Below are 13521 nucleotides of genomic sequence, written 5' to 3'. Positions count from 1 at the left end.
TATGTCTCCCCTTATTTTTCAATAAGAACAGACCTTACAGATTTAAGGATGCTTAGGTCCCATGTAAACCAGAATGCCTTTTGGATATAGCTCTCTAGTTGGAAACTGGGTAAAATCTGGATGCTGTGTACAAAGTGGTTTTCCTAATTGGGCTGTGCAACTTAAAAGATACATTTGAAGCCAGGAATCAGTTCCTCCTTGTTCCCACTTTTTTGAGACAACAGCTGGCAGGTTTGTGGTGTGAATGGTCTGGGGAAGGGATCTGCCCTCCTTCCCTGGGGATACCGACCCCTGAGCCACACGCCCGCAGTACATGCCCGGTGCTGCTCGGGAGCCCGGGAGCACACACCATCTTCTGTTGGATGCCTGGCTACCTGGGTTGGGAGATAGGCAAGTCCCTGAGAGATTTCTGTGGCGCTTGTGCCGGAGGGGACGTGTACCCACCGTGCAATCGGGCTTGCTGGGTGCCAGCAGGTACGGGGACCTGTCCTGGGGAGGTGCTGGTGTCCGAGCCCTGCGTGGGGGTGCTGAGGACACCTTGTCACACCAGGAAAGGCAGGATCAGCCGTGGAGCCTTTTTTCTCCCATCACCCAACATTTTTCTCATGGATAGACATCATTGTCTAGTTTACCATGTTCCTTGCAGTGATTGAACACAGTTACGAAGCAAATCAGTGTTTGAGCTGAAAACTGAGCTCAGCTCTTGTACCTTTCCAGCTCGGCCCTTTCTTTCTTATCTCCTTACTGGCTCTGCAGGAAGACCCAAAAGAAAGTCTGGAAGCTGTAACTGAATTGTTTCTGTTGTGTCCAGCAACAGAGTGTTCATAGGTCAGCGTGGGAAGGAAATCAGACATGATGAGCTGGGGACAATCAGTCTATAGTTTATTCCCTCCCCCATGGCCACCATCTCCTTTCTGCCACTCTTCCCGCCTCTCACACTCCCTACACATTTCTGTCTCGCTACAAAAGGTTGGTAAATACAGGAGGGTTTTTTTGATGTACCTGAAACTGCTCCCTGAGCAGGGGAAATCTAACACTACACACCATGCACCTCTGGCATTGCATGCACAGGAAGCAGCATGTAAAATCACGTTGCCATTTATGTACTGTAAGCAAACGAAGTATTGCTGCAGAAACAAAAATACGATTACCTTAATGGAGAAACTGCTTGCTGTGTGCATTTGTCTTCAAAGTAAGCAGCAGAACTTACTAGAGAACCTCCCAGAACTCCTGTGACCTTAAGAGCACGGCTTGGCTGTACCAAGACAAGGTGAGGTCTACACCAGGCTCTGCCAGCTGCTCTCCTAGGCAGCATTAGTTCTACCCACAGGTCTTGGCTTTGACTTTGCACCATCAAAGGTACAATGAAGCACGGCTCAATAGGAACTGCCATTTGAAACATAGAGAATCACCTAGAGAAATAACTTAGGAGCTGGTAAGAAAAGTTTAACAGTCATTCATCTCCCAAGGGGTGGGTGTGAGCATAAATCTTCACAATTTTAGCTGTAGCTGTGATTTGTACAAAGTTTACTAATGTTGTAATTGGAACAAGTGAAATCCAGTTCAATGAACTGCAGCTGGATTCTTTTCAAGGAGCTTGGTTTCCTTTTAATGTTGTGTTATTAAGGAGCTCAGCAATTTGTTCTAGTTTTATTTGGAACAAATCAGCAAGTGTTGCCATCTTTGAACTCTTCTGTAAACTCATCTTTGACACTCTTTGTAAGTGTCAGGAGTTTTCTTGAAGGAGCTCTTTCACTGGGGAAAAGCAAGCATCCTCTGCGGGAGGATGGCTTCTGCTCGGGGAGGTTGGTGTATTCCCAGCCTACTTGCCAGCCTCCACGCAAGGAAGATATTAAGAAATGTGAACTTTCTCTTTTTTTTTCAAAGTTACTGCAAAGCAATAGGAGGTTTTCCATCCATTCAGCAGAAACATTTAGCTCTTACCACAGTTTTATCAGGATATATTAGTATTTTACCCTTGTAAAGATACACATGCTTCTTGTCTGTGAGATACTCTTGAACACACTCACCCATTTTTCAGGGATGATCCTGGGAAAACTTTGAATCAGTGGGTGTTTTTGGGTGGCCTGATTTAGTATTGCATGGACATCCTTAGCACAGCAATTTACATGGAAGTATGAGATGCTGGAAGCATCGTAATGCCAGTTGTCCTTTTATCGGTCTTCACCCTCAAGTCAGGTTTTACCAATTCAAGGAATTCTGGTACTTCAGGGTAAAAACTTTTCACAGATTTATTTGTAAAGATAGCAAGGAAGAAAATTAAGGAACATTTAAGCTTTGGCAATTATGAGATCATTTTAATTATGTATGTGACAGCAGTATGTGAGGGACATTCCTCTGCACTCATCTCTGTGTGTGCAACTACAGGTCCTGCCCTCCTCAGTTAACCTTGGCTTGAAATAGAGATGTGCTTGAAGAGGGCTGGAAAGGGAATGCTCTTTCCCTAACAAGTTTTCTGCAGTCTCACTGAACTCACTGAATTATGCTGTTTGCTGCAGAACTGTCCAGAAACCAGCCACAAGCAGAGCCCACCATACAGAGCACTCCTTGTGTGCGGAGCAGTGGAAGGTGTCCTATACAGCATACAGTTCCTGTATTTAATATAAAGAATAAAAGCCTGTAATTAAAAGTTAAGACTTAATTTTGAATGAAAATTACGATAACTTTAATCGCATCAGGAAGCAGTTTTTTTCCCAAGGTTGGATGTCATCTCTTTTTCACTTCAAAATCAGTTGATCAAAAGGGAATCTTCACTGGTCTTTCCTTTTTTTTCCCTAGAATACGTTTTTTTTTTCCCCCCTTATGGGAATGTTACTTAGAAAATAAAAGCTCATTGGGAAACGGAAGAGGAAAAACAATACCTGTACTTCTTCAAAGCGTGCATTGGCTGCTTCTTTATCAGAAGGAGTCTTCTCACCACCATTTTTCTTTGTATCGTCATAGATTTAAAATCAGAGGAGACCCAACCAGGGCCATCCCGCTTGTGCCAATTCTGGCACAATGGTTGCATGCGCTGTTCGGCGCAGTCCTCTCATTGCGTGGGCGTTCCCATTCTGTCTGCCTGCCTTTGCCTTCCCCAGACCTGCGTCAGGCTTGACGCTGAATCCTGGAGTGAGAGGACTATTAATGAGAAAGTCACCCCTTAGTTTGAGCAGCACTTCCTTCTGCAGCAAACGCACACATTGCTAAAAGCACCCAAAATATAGCGGTTTATTGGCTCTGAATCTCCCCAGTTCCCCTTTCATAGCGTTTGTGAAACATCTATCCACAGTGCCTGGCATAAATCTTTAAAAACAAGGATGCCCTGGGGGCCGAATGTGTGACAGCCTTTCACAAAGATGCTTACTAATTGCTTTTGATTAAATTGCCCGCGTTTCTGCCGGCCCTTGGTGCATGCTTTCAGCCAGTGCTGTGGTATTGCGGGCTCCCCCTGACTCTGGTGATGCTACCTGAGCAATTCAGGTCTTCTGCAACAGCACAGGGTTCTTCAGGGCATCACCCAAATTTCCACTGATTGCTTTTGACATCAGAGAGGGGTCAGGGAAGGAAAAGGAACTAGGGACTTTTGTGTTTGCAATTATATATTCATATATGTATACACACATATCCATATATGTGTGTGTGTGTGTTTATACATACATGTGTGTTTACAGTTGTATTTATGAGAGTGTAATAACCAACCACCCAAATGTTTGCTTAGTCTCTGTGTATGTAAGCATTTGGAGGGCTTGTTATTAAGTTGACACAAGCTGAAGGAGCAAGGTGCTTTCCTGGGGTTGCACCTCTGGTGTGCGGTGCTTCAGACAAGCCCCATCCTCCTTCGGTCCGAGGAAGGGCGTGCAGGGCAGGTGGTGCTTTATTAAGACCTAGGGAGCACCAAGTACGTTTCCTGGCCCTCTCTTTAAAGGTTTCCTCCGTGCTTGTCTATTCTGCTTGGTAAGCTAGGCTGCAAACAGGTCGAGGCTCCCGTGTCAAATTCTTGTTAGCAATATGCAGTTCTGCTGGGACTATGCTCAAATCCGAGGCTCAGTCTGTTTATTTGCTCGTCCAGCAGCATGACGATAACGGTGAAAAGCTGCTGCTTGGAGGAGCATCTCGGCGTGGGCTCAGTGCTCGGCGAGAGAGAGGCAGCCCCTTGCTGCCCTAGTGAGCTGGGAAACTTTTAGTAAAACTGAAACAAGGCGTTAGGTTGTTATTTCTTTGTTCCCACTTTTTTGAGGACCATCATCTGTCTGGAGGTTGCAAACTGAGATTTTGAAACAGCTGCTGTTGGAATATTATTTGCCACTTGGTTAATGAAGAGACTGCCATGCAGATTTGCGGCTATTGAATTTCTTCTCTGTTCTTATTTTAAGTAGCTACAATATTGTTAAAAATTTGCTAACAAATACAGATGCAGAACCCTTTCATCTGAAGCATCAAAGAAAATGAGCTCCTCTGATACCTCTCACACTCTTTTTTGTTTCAGCTGCGCTCATTCATTCATGTCAAAAAGCTGCCAGTTGTGATTTAGATCCTGCCAAAAGAAAAGGGGCCAGCTGTTGTGAACAGCAGAGGTGTTCAATTTGCAAAATATTCCTGTGATTGGCTGTGCATTTCCTTTAGAGCAAGCCACCTTCTGGGAACAAGGAAGGATCCAATATATTTCTATGCAGTCTTAGTTTTGTGCAAAAACAAACAAATACTGATATGGGTTTGGAGAGTCTCTTAAATGAGGGGTAGGAAGTTATAGACTGGAGTTGGAAGAGAATATTTTCTTCATAGATAGCGATTAACATATATGAGGATGTACGTCATGGCAAAGCTTTTTAATCACTTTTTAATTGCATTTAAATTAAGTCATCTTTATTCTCAAATTGGTGTGTTCTCTATCTACCAATTTCTTCACTGCTGTTTAGGCTTCCAGGGCCATCCTCCTGGTTTTGTTTCATAATGCCATTGTTCACATACAGGAACTGTCGTTAAAAATCACTGTTGGCTGGGAGCTGCTGCACGGCAGCAGCGGAGATGCTGCTGCTTTCCTCTGGAAGTAGGGTAGATAGATGGCAACTGCAGTACCACAAACGTGATTGAACATCTCTTTGTTTTTATTACTTCATGAACGGCAGGCAGCGTGGTATGTTAAAGGGAGCTTTTATGGAGTAAGCCGTCTGTTTTGTAAGATGTTGTTTGTCTTATGCAACGTAAAACTTGGCAAATACAGATATTACGGGATTAACAGAGGAACGACGTGAGCTCCCTTCTCTGGTGCTGCTGCTCCCTGGGAGCCAGCTTGGATCCAGAGCATGACTGCAGGCACGGCGGCGTCCCGTGCGGTGGTCGGGCAGCCCCTCCTCGGGGTCTCCCGTGCCTGGCGGATCCGAGCTCGCCCCGTCCTGCCCAGCTCCCTGCTGCGAGCAAGACCGGCCGCGGGCAGCGCCCAGCTCCTGCAGCTGCGTTCACGGGGCTGAGCGAACGGCCTGCGCCGAACCTACGCTGGCTCCGTGTGCGTGCTCCGAACCCTCCGCCCGTGGGTAGCTGCAGACCGACTGCAGCTGGGAGGAGAGCTCCTCCTGAAATACTCCGACATCGCTGAGCAACCTCAGGCCTGAAATTGAGCTGGCGTGTTACTCGTTTGTGCCTTACAGGAGAGAGTCAGGCGTGCGGAAAGTAAAGAGAGGGAAGGTTGCATCTTGTGTTTTGGTTGGATTTTGGGTGAGAGGTGTAGCCGTGTTTACTTTTTTCCATGCTGCGCCTCTCTGTGCGTGTTGGAGTGTTCACGGCAGCAGAGACTAAGTAGTCTATCTAAAAGGTGTTTTGCCTAGCATCAGTTTTAGCACTATCGGGGTACTTGCATACCAAATGAACATCTGATCTAGTTTTGGTAAGAAAGATATCTGTTCTGATTAGATAGCTGCCGATGGGATAGCTCCATCCAGTAGATACGGGATATGTATCCAGGTCAGAAGTGAAGAGTGCCGCTGCACGTCTGGGGAGGTGACATGCTGGCTGCCTGCCCTGGAGCCAGCCCGACGGCTCCGTCAGCTTGGGTTATGTCAGTGCACAGACGACTGATTTGACACACGCTAAAAGTGTTAATTAGATATAAATGGCGGGCTAGTGTGTGTTTAAAAGAACCCCTCACCAAACGTGTGATGTGTAGAAAAGTACCTTTGAAGGAGCACCTATGTCCCTTCATAGATGTATTTTAGAGTAACTTCTGTTCTGCTGCACTGCTAGGGGAAAATAATTCCATTTTTCTTACACAACCATTGGAGGTTCAGTCTATTACTGCTGTCTTTGCTTGGCAGTGGATTGGATTTCTCCAGAGAGGAAATTAGATTTTTCCTTCCCTTCCACTCTGTTTCTGCCCTGTGTTTACATCAATTGGTGGTTGTCTGTGCACTGTGGCGCGCATGATAACTGTTCCTTCCACACACTGCTTCATTTGCTGTTCTCTAATAAACTGTATGTACACATGGTGCTTCCTCCCTTACTTCTGGTGACAGCAAAGACAATCAAGAAAATGTGCTCTGCGTCTAAACTCGGCCAAGAGCGAGTGCAGGCTTAACCCGGGCCATTTCAGCCGGCACTGAATCAGAAGCGTGTTAATTGGGACGAGAAGTGTATGTAGCCCATGGGTAGGGCTTGCAGCTCTTAGAAGTTTGTGTCTCGTAACCACCTGGAAGTTTGGGTATATAAGTGGATGTGCTGGATTTTATTTATTTACTTGTCCCCCTAGCAGCCAGCTGCAAGCTTAAAGGCTTCTCTGGGAGTTATTAACAGTTTTTGCTGCAATTTTATCTGGTCAGCTAGCCAAAAGCGAGCTTGGGGGATGTGTTATTCTAGGAATATCCAGCGAGATGATCTGTTTACAGCAGAGGGCAAATCCTACGTAGAGTGTTGGAGGAAGAAGAGGTCCCTGAGGTTTGAGAGAGCTTGGTGGGAATTAGGAAATACGGCAGCAGCGGGGACAGGGTCACCTCCCAGCAGTCTTCAAGATCGCTGTGACGGAGGTGGCCAAGGTCATCATGCCATAAGGGTCAGCTCGGGGAGCACAGTGGTGGTGGGACATGCTGGAAGTGCTGAACAGCTTGAAAAACTAAGTGGTCTGAGATGTTTTTTCTTTCCTTTTCTGCTCTGTTGAAAAGCAGAATCCAAATGCAAAATCCTGTCTTAGGGCCACAGCCTACACGTTACTCTTGACTGAGCTAAGCAGCTGCTGGGGTTGAGAGGCAAACACAGCCCCGGTGATTTAGGATGCTCCCAACACTGGGAATTTCTGGTGTCCCGCATTTTACACCTAAAACTGTGTTGCCTGAGCTTTCTTCTGCTCAACTGATATTATGGTCTGGTTCATCTGAGTCTGATTGTCTGTCTTTTGGGATAGGGGGATGTCTTGAGGGGTCCGTAGAGGGAGGGAGGGAATTAAGAGTGTTGGCTGTATGGTAATATGGGGGGAACTGTCAAAAAATGTGAATTTTTTTATTTTTTTTTTTTAATGTGAAACTGTGAACGTGACTCTAGAATCAGACTTTCTCCTTGGGGATTTTTTTTGGTGGGAATGCTACTGCCCAGACTTCAGGTGCTTTGTCCTGGCCATTTTCTCTAAGGGATACTCCTATATAATTACAGTCTTGGTGGCTCATAGACTGAAACTGGGCGGGGAGAGAAAATTGCAAAGGCACAAAAAGCAGTTAGCTTGTGGTTTCTGATGGAGCTAGCACTTGGGCTGCAGCGCGAGAATTGCTTTGTGTTTTGGGACTAGAGATGGGTGAGTGAATGCTGGAGAGTTGTTCAGGCAGTGTGATTTAACCTCTTTTTCCTCTTGATATATTATTTGCAAATGACCTACAACTTTTTTTTTCTTTAAATAAAAGTATTTGCTAGTCATCCTTGTGCAAATATCCTATGAGAATAAATGTCAGCCTTTGAAGACAAATTAGAGGGTTTCTGAAATCTGAAGCAAGTTATTTGTTACTAGTACGTACGTGCAAGACCAAGTGAGAAAGGATGGGATGTAGCCCTCAGTCCCTTCAGGGTGAAGACAACTCACCGGGTGGGGTTTGCAGAAGGTGGGCTACAGAGGGCCGTGCTCTGCCGTAAGGTGAGCTGTTTTTAACCTGATGTTACTGTAGTCCTCCCTGTGGTCTGTGTGTCCGTCTCCTCCAGATGCACTCCTGCTTCCGCAGTGGCAGGCAGAGACGGTGGGAGAGAGGAGCTGGCTGGAAAGGGGAGAGGGCAGCATTGCAGATGTCAGGCCACGGCATACTTGGATAATTTTAACTCGATCTCCCATCTTCTTTTCAGAAGAGGTTGCCTGAAAAATTGTCGTCAAGGATATCAGCCTAGGGTTTTTTCCCATCCCAGTGCCAGGGAGAGGAGAAGCTGTTAGCAAAGGCGACTTGCCCTTTCCTATCTAAAACCGATGTCCCCCTGTCACCAGTGCCGGCTGCGTTTGCAGTGGGTAACCTGTTGTCTGACCTCTGGTTTTATCGTGCCTTTCTCTGCTGATGCCCAGGGGTGGGGGTGACTTTCCACGCGAGGGAGCAGCTCTGCACGCAGCGGGGCTGAGCCCCCGTGGCATTGCAGAGGCTCTTCGTTAGCTCCCTCCTCTCACACGTCCTGACGAGCCTGAGTGCTCGCAGTCGAGCAGCAGGCAGGGCAGAGCCGTGAGCCCTCCCGGCCCGTCCTTGTGTCCCACGCAGCTCCTGCGGCGCACCGGTGGGAAGAGTGCCCCGGTCCTGCTCGGAGCGGGCTCTCTAACTTCCCCGCACCGTCCCGTCTGAACTGTCAGTGGTGTTGGGATCTTCCTAAATTTTGACAACCGTGCAGAGATATGTGATGGAGTCCTGTCCTTTTCTGTAAATCCCAGCCTGTTTGGGCAGCTGTTGGGGGGACAATTGATTTTGGTATGGAATAATCTAGAGCTCTGTCGTCTTTTGCAAGCTGTTTCTAGGTTTCCGAAAACCGTAAAAAAGTAAAACCTTTCAGGACTGATGGCTCTCTGCAGATGTTCCAAAGATGTGTGTGGGTCTGAGATGTGCCATACCTCATCCACCTGCAGTCTGACTCCAGAAACATCTTCCTTTCTGCTCTGCTCCTTGGCTTCTTCCAGGCTCGCCTATCTCCAGATGAGGCAACGTAAATGGCACGCCCCGGTTCAAGTACCGTGTAACTGTAGTGAATTAATTCACTGATGTTTATACACAGCTTCTTTTCTGCAAAACTGCAGACGTGCTTGCCGAAGGGCCTCCCAGCGCTTCACGTGCTCTGTGGAATGGACCTGCTTTTCCCTGCGAAGGCTTGGTCAGGCTTTCCCTTCTTTCTAATGGGAGTCCCAAAGGACTACGCAGGGGGAACATAGGGGGGGGTGAGGGAGGGAAAACTAATCCCTTTTAAAGAAAAGTAATTTCAGTATTTCAAAACCTGCCTTGGAGATCTTACACAATCTGGCTCCAGTGGCATGCTGTGGGCTGGCTCCTATGAAACAGCGATGAACTTCTCATTTTCAGTTGTTTCTTTGTTTTGATCTGTCAAGACAATCTTGCTCTACCTTGCCGCTGTTGTCACGTAGCGTGGAACGTGGATCGAATGAGGATTTGTATGTGACAGTGTTGCCTTCAGCTCATGCTTTTCCTAGTCCTAAAAACTACTTATCATGCTTTTTAGACATGTTTGGAAAATGCTACAAGTTTGAAACCCCTGGACTCTATTCACCTAAGGTGCAAGAGCGTACCCCAACAACCTGCTCATTAAAGTTAGATGGTCAGAAAGTCTGACCAAAGCCCTGTAGGTCCATGCCACCTGAGGCAGCTTTTCTCAGGCCAGCATCTGTCATGAAACTCAACCCCTCTGAAACGCAAGGGCTGCCCCTGCTCCAGGGGGAGCGCACCAGAGCGGGAAGGGAGCCCAGGACATCTCCAAGGCTGCCTCCAGAGGGAAGCGTGGGGAGTGTCGGGGACAGAGCCCTCCTCAGAGGGGGCTTTTCCCTCAGCGTGTGTCTCGAAAGTTTAACTAACCATCCTAACCATGCATGTGGCTCTCTTAGGGGTCAAGTAGGGCCATTGCTGCAATGCTAGGGGTAAGCAAAAAGGACAATAGATGAAGCAGTGGGGGAGATGCTCTGAAATATGTCCTCCGAGTATACCAAAAATGCTGGTTTGAAAGTCCTTTTCTTGAGCTTGGCCTTTGTCGCTAGGAGCAGCCAATATAGCTGCTGTGGTTCTTATTCCCTTTAATGCTTGAAAATATTTCCCATGGGATTTCTAAATAACTCAGTGAGAGACTACATAGAAGGACAAAGTTGTTATTTTTAAATTTTTTTCTCCGAATTCTCTAAGTAGGCTTATTTTACACAGCCACACTCACTTTCTCATGGATTTCATTCATGCATGTGCTCACACCCGTGCACTCACAAGTACCAAGGCATATGTCCACATGGTCTGGCCAGGGTCACTTGTGTGACCCAGAGGACAGGAGGCAGAGGCTGCTGTGTCCTCATCACATCCCTGAGGTTGTTCTTGGCAGGCAACAACACACCAGTCTGGGGTTGCTTTTCATACCCTTTAGGAATTGATGTTTACAATTTTTTGCTTCATTGTTTTTTTCTCGTCCCTCATAATTCTCAGGCAAACTTAATGAATTTGTTTTCTTCTTTTTTTTTTCTCGTAGTCTTGATATTTTATGACTCCAGTCTTGTCATTCATCTTCTTGATACCTTATCTGTAGGTCAGGTTGTTCCTCCTCCTTTTGTTACTTGAATTAAATCATGGATAGGATGCGATTGGCACAATGGGCGTGTGCCATTCCTTTAACCCATGTTCTGCCCACCCTTCTGGTGCCTGCTCGCATGCTCTCGCACACACATACACTCATATACACATGCACAGACTCCTACTCTGCCTTAGTTCATCACCAGTTTTAATATTTCTGGTACAATCACTGCATGCAGACTCGTGGAGTAACGTCTCTGGCCCCAGAGCTGTTCCTTCCATGGCAGAACGTGTCTCTGCGCATTGTGCATGTTAGTAGTGGGGTTGCTTTGAGTGCACGAAGCAGCCCCCAAAAATGCTTGAATCCCTTCTAAGAAGGGGCACAGTTCACACCGCTTCTCCCTGCGTCAGGTTTGCGGGCCGTGAGGCTGCTGAACATCGATTCGGTCATTTCTGTAGAGGAAGGACATACAGGATATGGTCCAAAAGGATTTCGACACCTTATTTCTGTGTTTCCCAGCCAGAGGCGTATGCTGTGCAATGAGCCTCGTGTGTTCGGTGTCTCGTGTCAGTGATGCCTACAGGGACCACCAGGTCTGCACCCCGCGTGTGGTGAAGCCATTGCCTTCAGGCTGGGTCGTACTTGCAGCGTGTGCGGAGCAGTTCTGCCACGGGGGTTGTCTGGGTCCCGCTCCTGCGCTGGTGGCGTCCGCTGTTACTGGGCATCTACTGACGGTGAGAAAGTCTGTCCCACATGTCCTGGGCACATCTAATTTTGCTGCCCAAGTACTGCAGGACTGCTCCGTGTACAGGTTTCAACTTGCCCATACAGTCGTTTGCCTGGGACTTAGGGAAATTAGGCATCTGAGTTAGATCTGCTGCTCTGCCTGTGCTGCCTAGAGTAGAAGTGCTGGGCAAGGAAGCAGAATCCTTTCCACACCTGTCTCCTTGCCCACACAAAATTTTCCAAGTAGAGCAAACAGATGTATCTGGGAGTCTTTGGTACTGACGGTAATTTCTATTATTAGTGTATAAGACAAGAGTTTACGTGACTCTTCATGCTCCACAAAGAAGTTGAGGCGGAAACCTTTTCACTGAGTGGGGGAGCTGGAGCTTTCCTGCTGGATTTGCCACGGGTGGATAAAGCTGTTCTCTGCCTTGTAGTGATTTCGTGTGAGTTGGTAATTTGTCGTGCAAACTGGCTGGAGATTGTTGCAGCCGTAGAGCCCTCATGCCTGGATGCCTTTCCTGGTGCTGGGGCAGAGGTGCTGCGCTGGGTGGCTTTGCTGGCGGGGTGGGAAAAGGTTGACTGCTAAATGCTTGCTAAAAACTGCAGTGCTGAGTCTTTAGTCATATAAAATTGATGCCAGAGATGTTGGAAAGTCAGGAGGCTGTCCTAATATGTTGAACGTTTCAGCAGAGATGTGATATTTCATATATACGGAGCGCCTGCTCATGTCACTTGAAAGTCACGCTCACCCAGCTACAGCAGGGATTATTTTTTTGCCTTCTCCAGCTTTTTTAGAGGAAAGGGCAAAAATTGATTGTATGCATGTGATAATCCAAAGAAAATAAATGCCAAACAATATCTGAAGTTATTTCCTTTCTATACAATGAGTAACTGCTGCATATGGAGTTATGTGCTATGCACCAGTGACTTTATAAAATATAATTTTATTATTTGGACACCTCTTTCTGGTGTCCTCTTAGTTAATTTTTTTTTTAATCTGATACTAGCCTAAGCAATGCAATTGAAATGCCAAAGCCTTACCTATCTAATGCAGACTTCCTGTTTCTATAGCAACAAAACTCGTCCTTGTACTTAATGAAGGAATATTGGATTGTGAGTAACTGTAACTTTAAGGTTTAGAAAAGCAAACAGAACAGCTTTATATTTGAAGATTAGAGAAATAAAACGGAAGTGACCTCTTTGCATAGAATAAAAAAATCACCTAGGCTTGGGAAGCTTCATTAGTAAGAATGAAACCATATTAATGTCATAAGGAGCTCTGTGTTTTAATCTTGTTTTCCTAATTAAAATGTAAAAGCCTTTTATAGCAAGTGAGAGTCTTTGAGGTTCCCCCCCCCCCCTTTCTTTTCCAAAGCTGCTGTGTTTGTGGTTAAGCTAATGAAAATCTGGACTGCCTCACAACAGATACATTTTCCTTCTGTACTGGCAAAAATCCATTGATAGTTTTTGTCATTGGATGAAAAGAAAGGGGGGGAAAAAAGTGGTGTTTAATCCTACATTTGATCTACAAGCTAGTTCCTGGTCAGCTAGTTTAAATCTGTGTTACAGAGATAAATGCTGAACAAGCTACAGATGAGAGAGTGAATGAAGGAGCAGCTGTCATCTCTTCCTATTATCTTACAGCTTTTCAATTACAGTTTTAACAACCGTTAAATTCTAATTTAAAACAATCATAGGAAACATCCCAAGGAAAAGCCACAATACTTGACAGCAACCTATCATGAATGTTTACGAGCCTATGTTTCTGTATCACCATGCCTATAAGTACTACACAATATTTGTGGCAGGTTTATTGTGCTTAATTATTAATCTATAGAAGTGAATGTGGGCAAATGGGAAATATGAAATAGGAGCTTCTATTGCAATCTTAAGTGGTGAAGAAATTGTTCTAATATCTTTCCACAAGGCAGTCCAATTTTTCTGCTACTTTTTCTGTGATTTTTCTATGTTGGTTTTTTGGGTTTTTTTTAAGCTGTGATTCTGATAAATTCATCTTCATTTCTGAGGACTGAATAAAGGTAGCCAGAATTCAGGGTTTAAGGAAGCTTTATATCT

The 13521-nt window shown here is 45.9% G+C and overlaps 1 protein-coding gene across 1 annotated transcript in view; it reads left to right on the top strand.

Annotated features, from left to right (window-relative positions):
- Positions 1-13521, top strand: part of SLC22A23 (solute carrier family 22 member 23) — a 118903-nt gene that overhangs the window by 68552 nt on the left and 36830 nt on the right.

Source organism: Accipiter gentilis, chromosome 20, assembly GCF_929443795.1.
Source record: "Accipiter gentilis chromosome 20, bAccGen1.1, whole genome shotgun sequence".
Classification (NCBI taxonomy): Eukaryota; Metazoa; Chordata; class Aves; order Accipitriformes; family Accipitridae; genus Astur; species Astur gentilis.
The sequence above is the reverse complement of the archived record's forward strand: the minus strand, read 5'-3'. Positions and strand labels throughout refer to the sequence as shown.